General features: G+C 43.3%; 1 long non-coding RNA gene across 4 annotated transcripts in view; it reads left to right on the forward strand.

The window, feature by feature from the left end:
• Nucleotides 1–15,977, forward strand: part of LOC126503675 (uncharacterized) — a 64,634-nt gene extending 48,657 nt beyond the window's left edge. For 3 of the 4 annotated variants that reach the window (XR_007592356.1, XR_007592358.1, XR_007592357.1), the window contains 4 exons: nucleotides 663–796; nucleotides 5,638–5,799; nucleotides 6,273–6,416; nucleotides 8,095–10,408. This is a non-coding gene — a long non-coding RNA (uncharacterized lncRNA). Of the gene's footprint in view, nucleotides 1–662; nucleotides 797–5,637; nucleotides 5,800–6,272; nucleotides 6,417–8,094; nucleotides 10,409–15,489 lie in introns of those variants that run through there. The other variant, XR_007592359.1, reaches the window with a different exon arrangement.
• Nucleotides 15,978–20,760: the final 4,783 nt, after the last annotated feature.

Raw genomic sequence — 20,760 nt, forward strand, 5'->3', positions numbered from 1 at the left:
CTTGAGGAAAATTAATTAAACATTAATTTCTCAGCCGATATTAACCTCAAGATAAAGCAGTTCTTGGAGCTGTGTTTGACTAATTTATGAAAATCTAAATTTAGCACAAGGGTGAGGAGTACCAGTACCTTTGATTTAATTTCTTTTCCTAGCACTTAAAATGAACACCGGTTCCAAAGGCATCTTAAGCGCTCTTGGACTGCACAGCTGTTTCTGGTGCTTGCAAGCCTGCTGGGTGACTCTCCCCAAACCACACGGTTCATGTTCCTTTAGAGACTGAACCAGATGTGCCGCCTCTGGAGACCATGCAGGTTGGAGGAAAAAAAAGAATCATGAGGCTTTGTGTTACAGAGGCATTGCGGGGAGCAGGGGTTGGAATCATAATGCACCCACAGCCGAACACAGCTAATCTCAGTCAAATGGAACACGGCTCTCGTATGCTGATTACACAGCTTGACAAGTGATGCAAAACTGGATTGCCGTCGAGAGAGAGAGTGAATTAATTGATTATCAGGGGGTATTTCAGGCAACCTATGATGTGGCTGTAACATGAAAATTAATGATATTTAAATTCCCATTCAGCATCGAATCCCCTACCATCGTGTTTATTTTCCATCCCACTTCCAGCCCTCTGTTTTACAAGGCGTTCCTTTCTCCTTCAGTGGCTGGTTGCATGCTTGCAAATCTCCTCCACGAGAATAGAACCCCTGGAGACTGCAGTGCCAAGCTCATTATGGAATGCTTTTCTTTTGCTTACATACCTGGTGGGAAGCAGGGTGCCGAGCTGAGATGCGCGGTAAGTGCTTTTTTGAATTACGTTAGGAAGAGCGTCGGGGTCATAGGTCACTCCATAAAGAAAACATGTGGCTGATTCCATGGTATTACAAAGTGCTTGAATATGCCGTAAAATGAAAGCCTACAACATTCCCTGGGGTTTCTCTCTATCTTGTTTCATATACACTCAGCTTCCTCATACATATTCCGCAGCTAAGTTGCAACGACATAGGAAGCTTTGTTTGATGGTATCTGAATATTTTTTAAAGTAGCAATGAAATAGGCCTAAGCATAAAATATGCTGCTCGGGTGGTATCTTAAATAAGAACCAAGAATAATTCTGACTGGGAAAGCAGTTGAAGGAGGCTAGCTTGTTTTATTTTGTTTTGTTTTGTTTTTGAGTCAGGATCTTGCCGGCCTTAAACGCATGAGGCTCCGGGATACACACAGCGCCATTCCCGTTGAGAATGGGATTTTAATGACTGAGAGAAAGAAGGACTTTCCCAGTTGTTTAGTTCAGGCTTAGCAGGCCCCTTACAGGGTTGAACTGAACAGCCCAGGTATTTATGTATTACTGTCTATACTGAATGGCATCCTACTGCAGGAATACAATACAGCATCCTTGAAGTACCACCATCTCATTTACATCTGATGGCATCGCTGCTCATGAGAGGAGGAGGAGGTTTGCCGAGGAGCAATAGGAGATGTAGGTTCTGGTGCTGCACGAGCTACTCAGGGATGTGCAGCCTTGGCAGAAGATACCTAGTCTGACTTTAGTTAACACAACACATTTCCTGTTGCAGCACCTCTGTGAGTTCAGCTTCAATGAGGGAAGCTTCTTTAATACAGGGGCTCATCATTTCCAAAACACTTTATTCTTTTGTTCATCAGCTCGAAAGGTTTGATAGATTCGAATTATACCAAGTTAGATTCTAACATGTCCTATCTGTCTATTGGTGCTGTGTGACTTTTCTTGAGAAAATGTGAACAAATGATTCTTACTCCAGACGGAGGATCAATAACAGACCAAGGGTCAGTTCCACCCAAGCCTGGCTTAGTGGACCTTAGAGTACATGAGGGTTACTGATAGGATGGCAGGTGATTCGAAGGCAGCTGCATCACTGACAGCCCCACCCCCACACGAGTGACAGCTAGAAAGAGCTGTACCTCTGCATTCCGTACTCTACTTACAAGCAGCTTGCTGGTCACACTCGCTCTCCCTAGCAATTGTAGGCTGCTTCTTCAACACCGGGAAGAATATTTGTGACTCTTCTTTTTCAAGAACTTTCTGAGCCTTGAGGTTTTACTTACTTCCGGAGTCTCAGGAGGTCCTCTCCTGCCTCCCAGAAGGAATGCTTTAATTGGAAGGAAATAGCTGCACAAAACTTTACTCCTTCCTCTGACTATTCTATTTTTTCTGTCCCTTCTTTCCTTATATTCCCTGAGCCCTGGAGAGGGTTAGCGTTGCTATCTGATTATCTTTATCCATCTGATGCAGAGCGGGCAACTAAGCCAGAGCATCAGCCATTATTCTCAAGGGCTTGATCAGTTATTTGTCTCTATTTGCCTATTGCAAGTGAGAAGTCTCTCATTCTGACCAAGGCTGACAGCACCATTAATTTATGGGTTTAAACACAGATATTTAGAAGGGAAATCGACAGACACATCACATCAATTTCAAAAGATCAATAGTAGTTGCTTCGTCACTGGAGCCTGTGACATCTATAGCCTTGGCGTACAGTATCAGATGTGAATTCTTCCTTGGTTGTACCCATAACAATCGTGCCACTATTTCTCCATTTAGTAAGTTTTGCCAGGGATGTTTGTAGTATAGCATACAGGGACCACGACTGAGCACAACTGTTGCTAACAATTCTCCCCTAGAAAGCTTACACAGGACCTCTCTGACAGCCAGCGGAGAGAAAGCTTCTTGCTTTCTTATTTCTTCATGTTCTACAGCCACAACTTATGAAATGTATGGCGATAGGCACCTATCGTCTAGTTTTGGCATGCAAATAACAATAGTGACAATAGACTGCTGCCTAGCTAACAGTTCATAGGAAGATAGCTTGGCTCTGGCTTTGGAATTTTCTCCCAAGAGTCTTCTGGCTTGTGGGGGTGCCCCTTTCGCCCAGTGCAAGATGTGTTTGTTTGAACTCTTCATTTGCTATTTTCGCCATCTTCTCGTCTTACAGAGGGTGCGATATCTCTGAAGGTCTATTGCTCTCAGTGCGAGCCCTAACGGTTCGTGTGTGGCTGGAAGGATGAAAAGAAATAGCAAGTCAAAACAGCATGCAAAGATCATTTCACCTGTTATCATTTGTTTCCTCAAAAGTGTTGTAACCCTTGGGTATTGATAGATGAAGGTCATTGGCTAGTAAAAAAACTGGCTTGGCCCATTTTATTGGTTAGAACATAGGTGGGAGGAGTAAACAGAATAGGATGCTGGGCGGAAGAGGAAGTGAGGTCAGACTCTGCTCGGCTCCCGGAGAGACCCGATAGCTCTGCTCTCTGGAGCAGAGACGCCATGTTCAGCTCTCCCGGATAGACTCGACAGCTCTGCTCTCTGGAGCAGAGACGCCAGGCTCAGCTCTCCCAGGCAGCTCCGACCCAGGATGGACGTAGGCTAGAATCTTCCCGGTAAGCGCACCTTGGGGTGCTTACACACATTACTAGAAATGGGCTAGTCCAGGTGAGAGAATTAGCCTGTAAGGGCTAGAGTTCATGGGCCAAGCGGTGTTTAAATGAATACAGTTTGTGTGTTGTTATTTCGGGCATAAGCTAGCAGGCGGCTGGGGTGCTGGGGACGCAGCCCCGCTGCTCCTATTTCAACAGGGTATAATGGAACAGACTGGGGACACTACCTTGGCCAGTTCTCCACAGTGCACTGTCATCTTCTATGAGCCACCTGGCCTCCTCATCCTGGGTGTTGCTGTCACTGCAGAGTTACTGTGTGTCTTTCCAGCTCTAATGGTCTCAGTTATGGGTGGCTTTCACTGCTCTGCCTGACTCAGGCCCAAGGGCAAGCAAGGCTATATTCTAGCCTGCTGTGCCTGTCACTGGAGCAAGTGCCCCGGTTCTGATAGACGCTGGACCATCACTGTGATCCTTTCTTCACATTGACCACAACTTAGCTTTTGAAAGGGTTCTAGACCTGGTGAACATTCTCTCTGCCCTGTATACTCCTTGCAGGAGAGAAATAAAAAGCACATTCTCTTGGGAGACAACTATCCAGTCCTGGGACAAGTTTAAAAATTTCCATCTGTACTGATTCATGTCTTTTGTTACTAGGCTTTTTAGAAGCTCATTAGCACATTGTTTGATCTGTTGCTCTTTTCTCTGAGAGCTCTCTGATTCTATATAAATCTTGCCACATGTAACTTAAGAAGTCTGGATAGATTCCTTTGTCTGATTTCACATCCTCTGGTCCCATCCTTTTCCTATCCACTCCTCTTCTTACTTCCTTCTCTTCTGTTGACACTGAGAGTTGAACTCAGGGCTTTGTACATGCTAGTAGGCAAATATTCTATCACCTAGTCATGTCTTTATCCATTTCATCCATTCTCGATTGCTTTAGCACTTTCTGAACCTAATTTACATGCTAGTCTAAGTCATTTAGATCTTACCTCCATTGTAGAGACCAGGTCTCACTGTGGGGTCCAGCAAAGCCACCGAGGCCTCTTAGCCATCTTGAGGTCCCTGTGCAGTCAACCTCAGTTCTCCTGTGAACATGGTCCTATCTCTTAGCAATGTCTGTCTTTCCTCTGTTGTTCTTTTCTCGATGATATTCATGGGAACCACAGGCAAATGTCCCTAGTGGCTTATAGGAACCAGTCCCCCATAGACTGATTTCCCTAAAATTGCCCCATTTTATACAGACTCAGAGGCAGATGGGAAGTTCTCTTACTCGGTTTTCCCATCTTCATGACACTCATATTGATCATATCTGGTTCACAACCTAAGAAACCATAATGTAAGGGGCTCTTTCAGTTTTGTTTAAGCGATTTCTCCAACTCAAATAGTTTAAATACAGGGAATTCCCTCGTCATCATAGTTTGCTATAGGGTAACTCTTACAGATCTTGTCTGTGCACTGAATCATAATGCTTTGCTTCAGATTGGATTGGATTCTTTATATTAAGAGGTCAATGTGAAAAATCCTATCATATGTTGAATATGAAAAATCATTTCGAGAAGGAGCTGTGCCATGAAAAGTTAAATTATTGTTGTTATAGGTTCCTTGAGAAGAAAACCCTCTTAGCGGCTAAAGGAACTATAGAAAGAAGGGGAAGAGAAGAAACATTTTGTTTGAAACCGGCATAAGACACTTCATGGACTTTTGTGGTTCTGAGCATAGCTTATGATCAACATTGAGTAACATACAAAATTTTTGTAGTTCTTTTCAATCTTCTAGAATACTTCTAGGAAGCTGGCACCCCCTTTAGGACTATGGAATTCTGAAATGTCTCTCTTTTAAGCCATATATAGACAGATGATGATTTTCCTTTATGTTTCTCTAAAAGGTTCTTTTGTTGTTGCTAAAGCAAGAGTTTTCTTCTTATGCACTGAAATTCACAACAACATTCCTTCAGCTCAATAGAACATCATTTCTTCTTCTTTTTTGTTAGCTTCAATACTAAGCATTCTTCATGACAGGGGTTGGAACATTTTCCTGTGAGGGGACAGATGATAGTGATCTTTTAGGCTTTGTGGGAAATAAGGTCAGTGTCACCAACCTCTTATTAGGCGGTCATAGTGCAAAAGCAGCCATAGGTATTTATGTATGGTGCGTGTGTGTGTTTTGTGTGTGTGTGTGTATTGCACTATTTGGAGTGACTGTATTCCAATTACATCTTATTTGCAGAAGCAAGCAACTCAAGGGTGGATTTGGGCAGTACATTGCTGCTAGACTGTGGTCTGGAGAATCTAAGTGTTTCATCATCACGTGGGAGTCCCTGCAAAGTACAGGCGCTGGCTCTACCCTAAGCCTGTTGTAGCAGGATTGGTGTTCTTACAAGATTTCCAGGTGATTCATATGTATTTGCATCTGTGAAACCATGGCTGCAGATGGATAGCACAAAGGAGACATCTGGGAGTCTATGTATCGTGCTCATTGGGGTGGGCTGTCTTCTCCGAATGTGGCTTCTGAGGCTTCTTCTTCCCCTGGTACATCCTCACCCACCAACCGCATGCTCTGCCCGGGCTGTCAGCTTGCCTTGCCACCTCCTCAGCCTAGCAGCTGCTCATTCCCCGGTTCCTGTGTCCTCATGGGAGGTTGTTGGGAACTCGTCAGATGAAAAGGGGTTGGCTTGCTTGCAGCTCTGTGGAATACACAGCCTGCCTTATTTACAAGGCTGCCCAGCATACCGCCCACCCCCTTTCTGTAGTGCCTCTTTCAGGAGTCAAAGGGACATGGAAAAGGAAATTCAAGGCAGGGAGGTCCTTTCTCTTTGCGTAATGGGATATGGAAGAGCTCACAATAACTCTTACACTTTTTAGTAATGTCATAACAGCAATGAGCTGCTTCTTGGGTGAGACATGGTTGCTATCTCTTTCTCATCATCATGGCTGCTCCCTGGCCTGTGGGGAAGCTGAAGATAGTCAAACAGAAGACCAAGAAGTTCATCCAGCACAGATTAACCAGTAAGTCAAAATCAGGTGAGGTGTATGGAAACCCTGAGGTATTGACTGTAGGTTTCAGAGAAGATTCAAGGGCCAGGTCCTGACACTCCACATCAGTTATGGAAACAACAAGAAAACAAATCAGACACTGCCTAGCAGCTTCTGGAAGGTCCTGTCCACAAGGTTAAGGAACAGGACGTGCTTCTGCTGTTCGACAAATCATACTGTGCGGAGGTTGTTCACAACGTTTTCCCCAAGAATCGTAAAGCCAGAGTCACTAGTCCCAACACTGGCTGCACAGTAAAAAAAAAAAAAAAAAAAAAAAAAAACAATTAAACAAAAAACCGAAACAAGTAGATGTCTTGCAGCATATTTTACTTGTGCTTAAATAAAGTTACAGAAGTTGAAAGATAAATAAATAATAATGGTGACCTCAAAAAGAAGCACTCTAAGAATGCTGGAGGTTGCAGGGCAATTGAGCTGCTTCAGAATTTTCTTAAATGGAACCCAGAGGCCTTAATCATGATGTATATTTCTTCAGGTGAAGCCTTCAGGTACATCAGAATCTGCAATTATATAATTTTCCTGCTGTTCCCCATCCTCTTACCTTTATTCTTCTTTATTAACACAGGTACCTCTCATAATGAAATAGCCCACACTGGGTTGATTTGTGTAGGTGCGAGCTGATTATTTAGCCTTGAAATCTGATTAAAAGTCTCCCTAGAAGAGTTGCCTAGGCTGCACTAAGTATCCTGTGGCGGAGGATGCAGGATGCTCACTTTGGCTCTCACTGAATAGTTGCCTTTTCTCCATTATCAGACAGCTTTTCTCCTTGGCACAGAATGTCTCATATACATCAGCTTCTCCCCAAGTATTTGCTGGAGTCATGCCCTCTTCTAGGGCAGTGGTTCGTACCTGGCTCTCTCCTAAACTCTCTCTCCCTGGAACGTCTACTTTTAATCATCTCCTGTCTTGTGAAACCCTAGGAAGGAGATGATGAAACACAATATAGCTTGCTGTGTCTAGTACTATGCACTGACTTCCTCATTTAACTTCTACTCTGTGCAATTGCTATTATTTATCCCTATTTTAAAGGTGAACACACTGATGCTCCCAAAGAGTAATGTGTTCGAAGTCTTAGGATTAGAAACAGAAGGAACAGAGATTTGAATCTCGGCAGCATGACTGAAAAGTAAATATTAACTGTTGACATGGCGCAGGACTCACGACAGATTTAGCATGCCATGGGCTATTCGGTGGCTAGCATTTGCAGAGAATTGAGAGTGTCAGTTTCAAAGTGAGTCACGCACTCATGAGGCTCATGGGCAGGAAGTCATTGTTTATGGGTCATTAGGAAAGACACTGAAAGTTGTCGCTGGCATCCTCCTTGTTCCACTAAAGTACAGCAATGCAAAAATCCTTCAAGTTGTCAGGGACCTCATTACAATAAGAAGCACAGCTATTGTAAACACGTAAGTAATGTCTGCTTCTTCATAGACTTCGCCACCAGGGTCCCAGTGATCATGGCCTTCACAGGGAAGTCTCTACCTAGACTTCTCACCAAAACCTCAGACGTAGTTCCAGGATTGCTAACTGCATTTTGGTGTAAGCAATGCATTAATGCCGTGGCAAACTGTAGTTTGCAGGGCATCAGTTGAGCAATTGTGCTGACAGTAACAGACTGCTTCTGCCTCCACAGGGCCAGGTCTCCTAAGAGGACGCATAATTCCTGAAAATTAGAACAGCCTGCTCACCTTGAATGTCTGGAAATTGACATTCTGTGCGGCTATCTGCAGTCATAAGCCTGGATACTTGCCGGAAGCCCCGCTGTTTCGAGCAGTTACTGAGGCCAGAGAAGCTGGGAGAGAGAGAGAGAGGAGACTGCACAGTATCTCAGCCATTCTGTAATATCAAATCTGAAAGAGCTGTGAACACCAATACACGCGTTGCCCCCTCTTTCTCTGATTGGTAATGACAACAAGTCATTGTTTATGGGTGGGGAACACTAAAGTGGTCTTTCCGGATGGTGTAACGGGGGCAGGAAATCATTTTATGATGCCACAGCGCTACAGTTAATGCAAGGAGGGTGTTAGCCGCCATGGGATAGCGCAGTTAGCACTGTCTGACTTCTCTCAGAAGTGCAGCATCTAAGAGAACAGAAGAGGGAAGAAAACAACGTGTTATACATAACACAGAGGCCAGTAAAGGATAAGTAAAACCCATTTCAAACCAGACCAGGATAACTTGCAGCATTTATTTCTCCCTAATGGATGCCGGGGCTGAACCAGCGTGTCTAATCTTAATGTTTGGGCACCAGTAGATAATGTGTAACTCACCTAGGTTTCCCACACTTCTGCTGCTGTTCAACTACCCTTCTATCGACGTGTTTAAATTCAGATTGATTTGTTTACCCAATGGATAGTTACTGAACACCTACCATGTCTTGGGTTCTGGCTTCTGTTTTGGTACCGAGAAAAATAAGCTCCCATAGCACCCAGTAGTGGATGAACGTGACAAACACATGCAAGAGAAGAGGCATCGCAGTGCTAGGGAATTGGCTTTACAACCTATGTTTGGAGCAAGAGGGAGGAAGGGTCGGTTCTGTGTGACAGGATGTGGACTAAGGGAACTTAGAAAAATCTTTGAGTAAGAACTGCTCGGGCCTGGCAGTGAAGTTTTACAATATCCGTGTATCTGTTTTATTATACTTGACCCAGACCGTAATCTTGGTTTTCATATTTACAAGCATGAATTGAGCACCTCTCCCATGCCAGGCTCCGAGCTAGGAACTTTCAATCTGAACTAGGGGTAGGTGTAAATTGGTGTTTGCACAAGAGAAGTGCAGCCCAGGATGTAATTCACCAATGTTAGTTTGCTCTTAGTTTCTTTTCTTCAGGTTCCTAAGTCCTTCCCTCTCTACATGGGACTAACTAGTCCCCAGACGTCAGAACCTATTTCAGTTCACTGAGCTCCTGAGAGGGTTGTTACTTCCTAGCTGGGTGGGACCATGTGATTAGTCCTGCCCAATGAGGTGTGAGCACAGTCAGGTTGCCACTCTGTTGGGATAGTACCAAAGGCAATACTAGGCCAGAGAGAACATGTTGTCTTTCTGTCAATCATCCTGCTCCATCAGTCTGGGTTGCCAAGTAGCCTTTATTTGTAGAGGCCTTTACTGAGCCACAGTGGACAACTAAAGTAACCAAGAAGTAAATATTAGTCTCTTAAGTCCCCGAGATTTGGGGCCGTTCTTCACCACATGTCCTGATGCGGTGTCCTGATGATATACTTTGTTAGGAAGGCATCCATATAACTTGAGTAAGTCATACTTCCTATCTAAAGATATGAATTTCTCCCTCTAATACATATACTCTTTCATTAAAAATCCAACAGTATTATATGTTTAACAGATTAGGAATAAGAGGAAATGAAATGCTGTATTGAAATGTCCAAATGAAAATGTCTTATATATTTCTATATCCTAAGGGCCTAACACAATGAAAATAAATTCCTGTGGGAAGAATAAATGAATAAATGAACCAGAGATCATCATAGGAAGAAGTAAGGGGAAATGCTGAAATGGTACAATTCTTTGTATTGACACTGTCTTGCCTAAAGCCTTCCCTGATGGCTGCCTCTCTTTTCATCCAGTCCAACTAAAATAATTCTAACTCAGACAAGACAGTTTTCCCTCAAATTAAGTTTTTCCCCAGTCCCTATTTTTTCTCTTTGCACTGTCCCTGAATTTGCACCAATTCCTTTGCCTTCATTGGAGGAAGTTCCTGGCTGTCTCACTTAAAAGTCCAGTTTGCTGCAGTCCTTAGATATGGCTAGCAACCCACAGACACTGGCCTGAGAATGTCTGCAGACACACATGTCTCTAGAAAACACCTCTTTGATGAAGCAGTTTCCCTCCCTGCTCACACATAACAATTTTAAGATTGTGTCTTGGTAAGATGATGATTACTTGCTGCCTGAATAATTTCTCTCTCTCTCTCTCTCTCTCTCTCTCTCTCTCTCTCTCTCTCTCTCTCTCTCTCTCTCTCTTTCTCTCTCATGTGTGTGTGTGTATGTGTGTGAGTGTATGCGTATGCACGCGCATGTCATGTCCCAGCTTGGAGCATATCCAGCCTGCCCCAGGGAAAGTGATAGCTGGTCTACACTTCAGTACTTTTTACAGAAGCGCCTGTCTGTGTTCAGGAAACATCAAAGTTGCTCAAGCTTCAAAACAAGCTAAATGTTGGCAGCTAACAGCCAGGGGCAGGATGGGGAACTATTCACCTCTCCGTCATGTGAACTAATTACAAAAGAACACGCAGCAGCTTCTTTGTGGGTCACAGGGATCCCTGACCTCTCTGAGTCTTGGCACATCTGCTTGATACATGATCGCCTTAGTCAGGCTGGTACATGGGAGGCACGTGGAGAGAGCAACAAGAAAGACCTTGTAGCCTCGCTGGTTGTGCTCAGAAGGCCTGTGTCTCTCCCGAAGCATCGACAGGCTGGGTGGGATGCAGCCAGTAGCAGGCAGGCCCTGCCAATCACTTCCACCTTGCTTCCCCCGTTCTTCTGCTGGGCCTTGAGTTGAGTCTGACAGTCTGTTTCGCCCCAGGTATAAACTTATTTCCAGTTCTCCCTCTGAAGCCTGCTGAGCATTTATACACACAGGCCCCGGCTGCTAGCTGAAGCAATCATTGATCCGTGCCCACTGCCACCTCTCTTTGTTCCGCTTGGTTCCAGGACATCCATCTTGCTGCTAGGTTTTGTTTCCCTGAGCATTTGTGATTGGCTGCGTGGTGCTGCTGTATGACCATTCATCCTTATTTTCCAGTGACAAGGACAGTATCCTTTGACAATTAGGGGCAAACATATAAAAATAGCATGATTTATAGACAAAATTGCCAGGGACGGGGGGGGGGGGACACGCAGAAGTCCCTTGTAACCTCCATGATATGAATGCACAGGCAGACTCTCAAAGTTGGGAGGCACAGAAGCGAAAGTGTTCTCATGCACCTTTGTTGTAATGGAGAAGGATGATTCTAGGGCAGAGTGAGGCAGATGCAGCAAGGTTGTGTTAACACGAAGGCGGATCCGTTTTGCCCTTGTTCAGTGAGTAGGACCAGCCGCAGGGAGTGTGATGTTAATAACGGACATGGTTCAAATCCCACCCGGCCCTGTGTGTCTGTGTCTTATGCAGCGCAAGTCCTCATCTCAGAATTCCCTGACGTGAAGAGAATAGGGAGAGGGGTAAATGCAGCCACACAGGCGTATTAAGACAGCTCATCACGCTTGGGTGGTTATGAAATTTAAGTGGCATGCATAATTAGTATCCTTCAGCTATCTGGGGGGTGTTTCCTGACTTTGAGTGGTTTTTGACTTTATTAAAGAAGTCAAAAGTAATAACCATCCAGCAGAAATCACATTTTAAAAGGTGAGTTTTACTCACATAGGCCAGTAACTTGCAGTAATAGTCTGTCCTGTGATACTAGGCAGGAGCAGCAACCCTCGGCTGCCATTTAGGCCCACAGTCGCAGGGTAAACAATTGGTACTCTGCTGAGTACACACCATTGCTGTGTGGCTAAGCGGGGCTGCTTGAGAAGTTAACTGCTGTCAATGCACTTTCAACTCATGTTGTTTTTGACTGAGGAACATATGTATCTCAGTGAAGTTTCTTTCCTTGGATCGAGTTGACTGGAGACTACTGTTTAAACAGATGTGTAGTTCTGAGCCTGGTCCTGTGGACCACTCAGCCAGTGATTCAGTCCGAGTAACCTTGAACATCCTTTGTTGGTATGGTGATGGACAGTGATGGAGCAGCATGTCCTACCTTATTTTCAGTCCTTAGGATGATGTCATATACATAAGGACTTCATACATGTTGCTTGCACCCGATTGAACACTCGTCAATGACGGGGGCAGTTAATAACGAACACCTGCTAGAACCAGGCATTCGAGAAACTGAGGATGCAGTAACACATTTACTCATGGACCACCGATGAGGGTGACCTGGGAAATTCAGTCTTTACCTTATACACAATAAGGACTGTTTCAGGATTCTCTAAGTTCATGACTAATGGCCTTAGGAACTTTGCAGCGCTGCTTGGAGAATCCTTTTTCTTTCCTTAGAAGATTTGTGGTTACAGGTTTCTAGCATTCTTTTGTACCTGACATGGAACCCTGAAGCCTACAACTCCTGCTTTCCCTTCCTTTGACAGATGGCTTAGATTAAGTCAGGGCAAAGCATTCATCAGTCAAGCCTAGTCCTTAGTAAGAACTGACATCCTGCAGTGAAGTTGACTGATGGGAACATCTCAAGCCGGCTATGGGTCAAACATGTAGACTAAGCCATGGTTTAATGGCTCCCCTATCTAAACTCTGAGTACAGTTTTGAACACAGAACTACAAGAGAAGAAAAATGGATCATTTCTGCAGCAGCCCTTCACCTTTCTATAGCAGCCATCATGTGTAGCAACAGTTTGTTGCCAAGTCTCTACTTGGTGGTGTGCACTCTTTAGCGTGTACTGACTGCAATTAGTATAGATGGCTCAATATCACCTGCAAGAGGAGCTCAGGGCTGTGATGCTCGGAATAGATGATTTCCTGGGGAAAAGAAAAGCTCTGAAAACTCCGATGCCCACTTTTTTCTTTGGGGTTACACAAAAAGGACCTTTCGGATTCTATCACATCTTCTGTGCTGCTAATTTTCTGAGACATGCCCAGGAGTCTTCCTTATCCTACCTTTTACAAAGTCAAAGAGGAACCAGAGTGCTTCTTAAGAAAATCAGACGCAAGGATGGGTTCAAACAGTGGCAAACAATGCAGTGTCAGGGGACGCTATTACTGTAGCATGGAATGAAAATTGTGTACCCTGGAGCTGCTTCTGTGAACGCCTATTGCTCCCGCATCGGGTCGCTTGTGCATCAAGGGGCAGATAGTTCTCCAGGGTAAGGAGAGGTGGGGCATTTAGAAGCACAGTCTTACTATGTTTATACATACCTGCAGGATCTTTGAGCTCCACAGTTAGCAGGAAGGTCGCACTCACTCCCCAACACATTTCTCGCCATTTACGATTGTGCCTTCTTCTCAGCATCTGCAACGTGAGAATTCTTTGCCCATGGTAGCTATTGGCATGGTGTCTGAAACATTCTACTTGAATATGGTTCCTATTACACCCCTCTTACCTAGTTATGCACATAAAGAGATGAGAGAGTCTGAGAACAAGGCTATGTGGAGATATCAGACGCTCAGGGTTGCCTTGGTTTCACGCTCTTACTCTCAGAGATCCCATCTGGAACACATGACAAAATGCATAAGCTTGAATGTCAGTTTTAGATTTCAATTTTCTTATATATATGACAGATTTCTTACATATATGAGCCATATTTATACTCACATGTATGAGCTGTACTCATATTTATGAGCCATGTTCTCATCAGTTGATGAATGGGATTATATTACTCACCACAGAGGCTCAGTAGTTAGAATTATGCCTGTTACTACCTGTCTTCAAACCTAGGCATTTGTGTTCCTTTGTGCCTACCACCTCTTTTCCTTCCCAGTTTTGTCTGACTTCTTTTTCATGATCATAACTGGACACAAAAGCTGACATGCATGCTCAAACATTCCATTATTTTCCCTCCTTAGCAGGGTGGCCACTACCCAGATTTGGCTGTGTAAATACAAATTTAAAGAATTTTTCTTTGTTCCTCAGCTACAGCAGCCACACTTCAAGCACGCAGTAGTCACATGTGGGGTCAGTGGCTTCTATTTAGATAGGACAATGATCTAATGTGACCAGTGATCATACCATCGTTGCAGAAAATTTCTGCAGTTCAGTGGCGCTCCATGCTCTAGACATTTTCCTCAGATAGCTACTAGAACAGTTTGAGTCCCCAGGAAGTAGGGAAATTGGTTTGGGGAACACATATGTAAAGGAGTGAGGGAAGCAGTATTAGGCACAGGAGAGATGGGCTGGTTACAAGAGGAACCTCAGTGTATCACGCGGAGAGTTTGCACTGCAATAGCACTGGGCAGTATGTGGAGTTCAGACAGAAGACAGGCTGTATGCGTCCTATATGAACAGTCATTACATACTGCTGTCCTCTATCACCCTCCTGAGGAAGGGGCATCACTTGGGGGAACAGGTTTGTTTAAAGGAGGGGAATCCTGGGGAAGAGACTCAGCTATGGGAGGGCAGCTGCCAACACTACTCATTCCTTGAGGGTGGCATCCTACAGTAGCCCCTGTATGTCTCTGTGCAGTTCTGCTCTATTTGCTTACTGCTGGTACCCAAGCATCCTATTCCCCATCACACTTTTATTCTGATGCTCTCGTCTATGAGAGCTTTAAGAGAATCTTTCTTAGTATCACCCTTACCTCTGCCTCCCAAGGGCAGAGGGATTAAAAGTGTGTGCCAACACCAGCCGGCAGAGTTCGGTGTTTCAGACTAAGAAACTCTTTTCACCCAGCTGATAAAAAAGTGATTTTTGTCTTGCGGGTCCTCCCATTGTTATTGTTATGAATCTGAATTTATTGTAAGTTACAACTTCTGCTTAGAGCTGTTGATGCCCCATAAGGAGTTTTGAGAACTATTTGATTAAATAACCTTATTCATTTCCCCAAAGGCTATGTATGCGCTATTTAATGTTTTGCTGGGAAACTCTGTAAGAAGGGTGAGGAAGTGGAGGGGCCTGGTAGTGAAAGCAGATATGCACTTCAAGCCAACAGGTAGGAAAGACATTACCTGGGAAGTTTATCCTTAAATTCAAAATCAGTTCTCATCAAGGGCCATTTAGTTAGGAGTTTTCAGTAGACTTTCAGGTGATAATAATTGCTTCCTTGGAGTTTTCCATAATAAAACATGTATGATTGCACAGACTCTTGTTTGTCTTTAATTCTCAATAACTCACATTCTCTAGAAACTTGAGCCAGCTCAAAATAGGTTCCTTTAATAATCATTAAGGTCACAGGACCCCCATCACACAAAAGGCAAGGCTAGCGACGATGAGCCACCCTGCTGAGAAATTAATCGTCAATCAACATGTGTATGTATGTCCTCTGGAAGTCACCATTGATATTTCATGGTTTCTTTTCTTGTAGAACTAAGGGGCATGCTACACGTCAAGATGAAATCGATGTGCAACTGATGGGCTGAGAGGAGCGTGGTCTTCAGGGCTTTGCTGTCGTATAACAGCCAGATTTTTCTTCTCCTCACTGAACGGTTCTACTCAGAGTAGCAAGTTCTCCACGTACAATTTTTTTCTACATGTTTCTCCAACTTCTCTCATTTTCAACAAATCCTTTAAACTTCATCATTATTTTCTTTTTCAAAAAAAAATCGCAGTGTAAACATGATTCATGAGAAAGATGGAAAGCTATTCACCATCCTACCACGACAACATTTTAGGTTACTCCTCAGCAGCTCGTTCAAATTAAAAAGTAAAACTGAGTTCATTTTGTATCCGTGATTTTATTTGTGCTGTTATAGTAGGCATCAATTGCGATATTCTAGTATCTTTTAACAGCTTTTAAAATGATTGTTCCATTTTTTAAAAAAATACTTTGTTTTAAAATTTTCATTTTTATTGAAGATTCTAGATGTTTTGTACTTGTCTCTACACATTTACATAATGCCTGCTAAAATATTATGTGCACACACACACAGACAGACAGACAGACACCCCCCCACACCACTTTCTCTTCAAATTAATTCCCAGGGGAAGTATCACTGGTTCAATATTTAAGCATTTCATTTTTAAAATTTCACTTAGTCTTTGTTTAGGCTCAAGCAGATTTTTTACTTGAAATTTGAAAAATTATACTTTCTTCTTCTATTCTGTCTGAGATTTCTCCAAACAAGGAAAATTGTGTTCTCTTCTCAAGTCTTTCCCTCTTTAGACTGCTTTCATTGCCATCCTCTACCCCACATCCCTCAACACTCCAAAAGCACACCTCAGTCAGTCACAAAAGTGGGACTATTCTGCTCGTCTTGTCCTGGATGAGAAAGGAATCTCTTGGCAATTCTGAACAATACGGTTGAAAGTAAAGGATTGCTAAGTGATTTCAGGATTCTCTGTTTTTCCCTTTCTTCCCTGTAGGTGTATTATACAAATTTGCTACTGAAATCAGTGACCAGAAATAAGTGCCGTGCTACAGACGCATGATGGACCCTTGTGGGACAGAGAAAAGGATACTGGGCTGGGAAGGGGACATTTGGCTCAGCTGTGGTACTCTGCTGCTTCTGCATCTGTTTGTACCATTTGAGGCCCTGTATTAGACGCCCATCAGGGTACACAATCCTTGCAGTGATCCTCCGTGCCTGCTGTCATTATTCTGATGAAATAGCCCAGGAGCCAGAGTTCATCAGTTACAGCAGGAATACTGGGTTGGCTAATGGTAGGCACTGGAAAGCTCAGCCTGACCCAAGCATTCATTGGCTTTTCTCATTGTTCCAGGTTGTTCCCATTACCCATGTTTCATGGGTCAATCACTTAATCTCTGATGTGGGATTCCCCTCTGTATGCTGTGAATATCTTTTATTACCATTGGTTAATAAAGAAGCTGCTTTAGCCTATGGAAGGGCAGAATATAGAAAGGCAGGAAATCCAAGCATAGACAGAGGAGGAAAGAAGGCAGAGACAGATAGATGCCATGTAGCTCCCAAACGAGAAAGATGCCAGACCCTTACCAGTAAGCCACAGCCTTGTGGCGGGAAACAGATGAATAGAAATGGGTTAGTTTGAGATGTAAGAGCTAGCTGGAAATATGCCTGAGCCATTGGCCAAACAGTGTTGTAATTGATATAGTTTTTGTGTGTGATTATTCGGGTCTGGGTAGCTGGGAAACCAAAGCACAGACTCCAATTACAAACCTCCTCTGTGGTGATCAGGTGAGATAGAATATACGCATTAGGAATCACAAATAAGTTAATGAAAAAGTTAACCAATATGAGGCTTACTGACATGATGCAGACTAGCTCCCGAAAATTAGGTATTTAAATTGTTTAATGCCTCATTCACAAGTTTTCTTTTCATCTTTTGTCTTTGTTTTGGAGACAAGTTCCTGTACACAGTGCCATCTAGGTTTGAACTTGGTAAGTGCGTGAGGATGATCTGACCTTCCCAACCACTCCTCAGATGTTGGCATTACTGGCCTGTGCTGCCACGCATGCTTAACACAAGGTTTTAGACTCTGTCAACATTGACACGTGACTTTGGGCAAGAAATTCTATTTGGCAGGGAATCTAAACCTGTTTCTTACAAGATAGTTATCAGCACTCTTGGACTCTAACAACTAGACGCAGTTGTACCCTTTTTTCTCCAAATTGTAACAAAAAAAAAAAAAAAAAAGCAAATCACTAGATAGTGCCAAATGTCTTTTGGGTGTGGAGAGACGCGAAATTGCTCCCATCGGGAAAGCACTACTCTAACAGAATGGGCTAGAATGTTTTATTATTTAATATGTCAAAAGGGGAATGTAGGAGAGTTAGTGCTGCAAAGGAAAACCGCTGGCATTTGCTGCCTTAGTCTATTCAAATTTTCAACCTTGTTACTAGATGAACATCGTTGTTTTCCTGGCTGTCCAAACACATTTCGCACAATGCCAATACCAAGGTCTGAATGCAAGATAGCAGAAAATAAGAAACGAAGGAGAATAAAACTCACACGGCTACAGCGAGAAGCCTCGTCTGGATAGAACGGCTCCTGTAACATTTCTCATTTTTAGTAAAATTTCAGTCTCAAGAACCGGTTCATGTTGTGTCATTTTCAGTTCTAGTTAGCATGGCTGTCGCACGGGGGAATGAGCCTAATTACGATGCCGAAGCGAGTCTGTCACTCGCAATAGAGCGAGGCCTTGCTCTGACCTTCTGTTATTCTAGAGCCATCAGGAGGCACAGACGCGGACCAGAGAAGATGAAGCACCATGGAGAGATCAAAGGCCGTCAGGACCCGAGTGGCTGTACAATTTAGCACCGAGGATTCGATTCAGCAGTCTAAATTGCAGCTGGTCCATCTGTCCTGGGAGCGATATGATGTATAGTTATGTAACATCACTCACCATAACAAAAGGCAGTTTCCATCAAAGGAAGGAGAGGAGCACAGGGAGAAAAGGCTTCGTAACATCTGTATGCCAAAGGGCTAAGACTTATTTTCTTGTTTATATACTCTATATTTAAATATAAGGTATATTATTTTATTCCATTTTTTAAATTAGAGGAACGAAAGTAAGTTCCCAAAAGATCAAGTCATGCTGGGGGCTTCATATCATGGCTCAAAAGTCTTTTTGTACTTCAAGGCACTATATTGAGACTTGTCAAAAATAATATAAAGACAGACCATAGTGTTCTGTTATGAACTTGATCAAGAGGTTTGAAGCAATACAGTATTTTAAAACTGAAAACATGTTGGTGCTCTGTCTTCAAACTGTAAATCTGTTTTACTTAGTATTTTGCATGTACTTAATTTTTCTGAATGTACTTTCCCGGTGTTCTAGCCCATTGCTCTCTTGACATCATGAGATATCGTCTACAGTAGTTTTAATACATTACTGTGTAACACAGTCAGAACATAGTGACCACAACCCAAGGCCACATAATGTTCCTGGTTCACTTTCTTTTATTAATATAGACACTAAAATGTTGTTTGAAACTTTTCATTTCTCGTTATTAATTTATTCAGCTACCTTTCTAGATGTCGAATTGTTGAAGAAATAGGTTTGAATATTTTTTCAGATCTGAAACTCCAGAAAATATATATTATAGTTCATGTATATTCTTTCCTATACTTAACAATTCATTCAATTTAACATGAGTAAATTTATATTTCATGGCATATATAATCTATTAAAAAGTATTTAGAAGGTGGTCTTTACATATATGTATATTCTCTACTAAGAAGTAATTAATACAGTATTAAAAAACCAATACAGGGGCTGGAGAGATGGCTCAGAGGTTAAGAGCATTGCTTGCTCTTCAAAAGGTCCTGAGTTCAATTTCCAGCAACCACATGGGGGCTCACAACCATCTGTAATGAGGTCTGGTGCCCTCTTCTGGCCTGCAGGCATACACACAGACAGAATATTGTATACATAATAAATAAATAAATATTTAAAAAAACCCAATAAAGTATTTTTAAAAAGTGTTTTGTTAATTTCAGAGAACAAGCAGGGAGCAGCTCTGTGTCCACCTCATGAATGGCTGATGGTCAAGCCAAGGAAAAACTCTGAGGGGGAAGGGTCTTTGTAGTACATTAAAAGGTTCTTTCCCTCAAGGATGGTTTAAGCTTTGGGTTTCTCGAAGAGCTCTAAATCATAAGTCTGTGTTTTTCTTTGTTCTTCTTAATGTATATTTCATTCACTTTTAATTACTCTGTCCAATAAACTTTTATGAATATCCGTTAGGTGAAAAGGACCGAGCTGGTGCTGGGGATGGGCCGGAAGCACAGCGCTCTCCCTCCAGGTGTAGGAGATGTACATTCGATTCCTTCATAAAGGAAATTGGATATGATTAAGAAAAGTTCAAATGAAAGAAACGGCCAGGTTCAGAGAAGAGGCAAAAGGAAGGAACCCTTTGACTTGGAGATCACAACACAACTTTGAAAACACCCAGAAGAGGGCTACTATGGTAGAAAGAGCTGACTTGGAAAACGCACCTTAGATAAGGGAACCACTGATGACTTCTCCCATCCCCAGCTCCACAGGAGCACGTGCTTTCTTTCGGCGTCACCGTGGGCTTTCCGGTCGCCTGCCAACAGGCAGAAGCTGGGCCGGACTTCTATCCGTGCTGTTGTTTCCTCTCGCCGCACCCCGGCCGTATTTGTCTTGCTTATCTAAACCACATCCTCACTTCCTTCTCTTTAAACCGTTCTTCCCTACTAACCACACACTTTTTCCTTTGGACTAATCTGCTCATCCCACTGCTGCTGAAGAGGCTGGCGTAGCCATCCCCGTGATCCACGGCAGCCTCTTCTTGTCAGCTAATAGGGCCAGAGGTTTATGCCTGGCCAGAGGGAACCCATTAAAGCCAGACAGATTCTGTCCTCAATAATCTCAACTACGTGAGCCATAGCCTCTCCATTGGTGGGAGAAGGAGAGAGTCTATGAGACCGAAAGCCACAAGGGCCCAGGCAGAGCGGTTGAGAAATAGAGAGGAAGCATGCCGAGCGAAACAGGGAAGAGCATCTGTGCAAAAACATCTTAGCAAAAGAATGAAACTGAGGACTTTCAAGGCTGCTTCCAGCCCGCAGGAGGACCAATTTCTAAAAATCTTGCTGCTTTAGAGTCCAAGATACTTAGAACCTAACACCACGTTTTCCGTGACTCAAGTTAATTAGAGTGGGTTTCTAATCCTCTTAGTCCGGCCTGCTTGCGGCT

The sequence above is a fragment of the Alexandromys fortis genome, unplaced genomic scaffold (genome assembly GCF_014885135.2).
Source record: "Alexandromys fortis isolate MF-2015 unplaced genomic scaffold, M_Fortis_MF-2015_v1.1 scaffold_2_26212498_36691700, whole genome shotgun sequence".
NCBI lineage: Eukaryota > Metazoa > Chordata > Mammalia > Rodentia > Cricetidae > Alexandromys > Alexandromys fortis.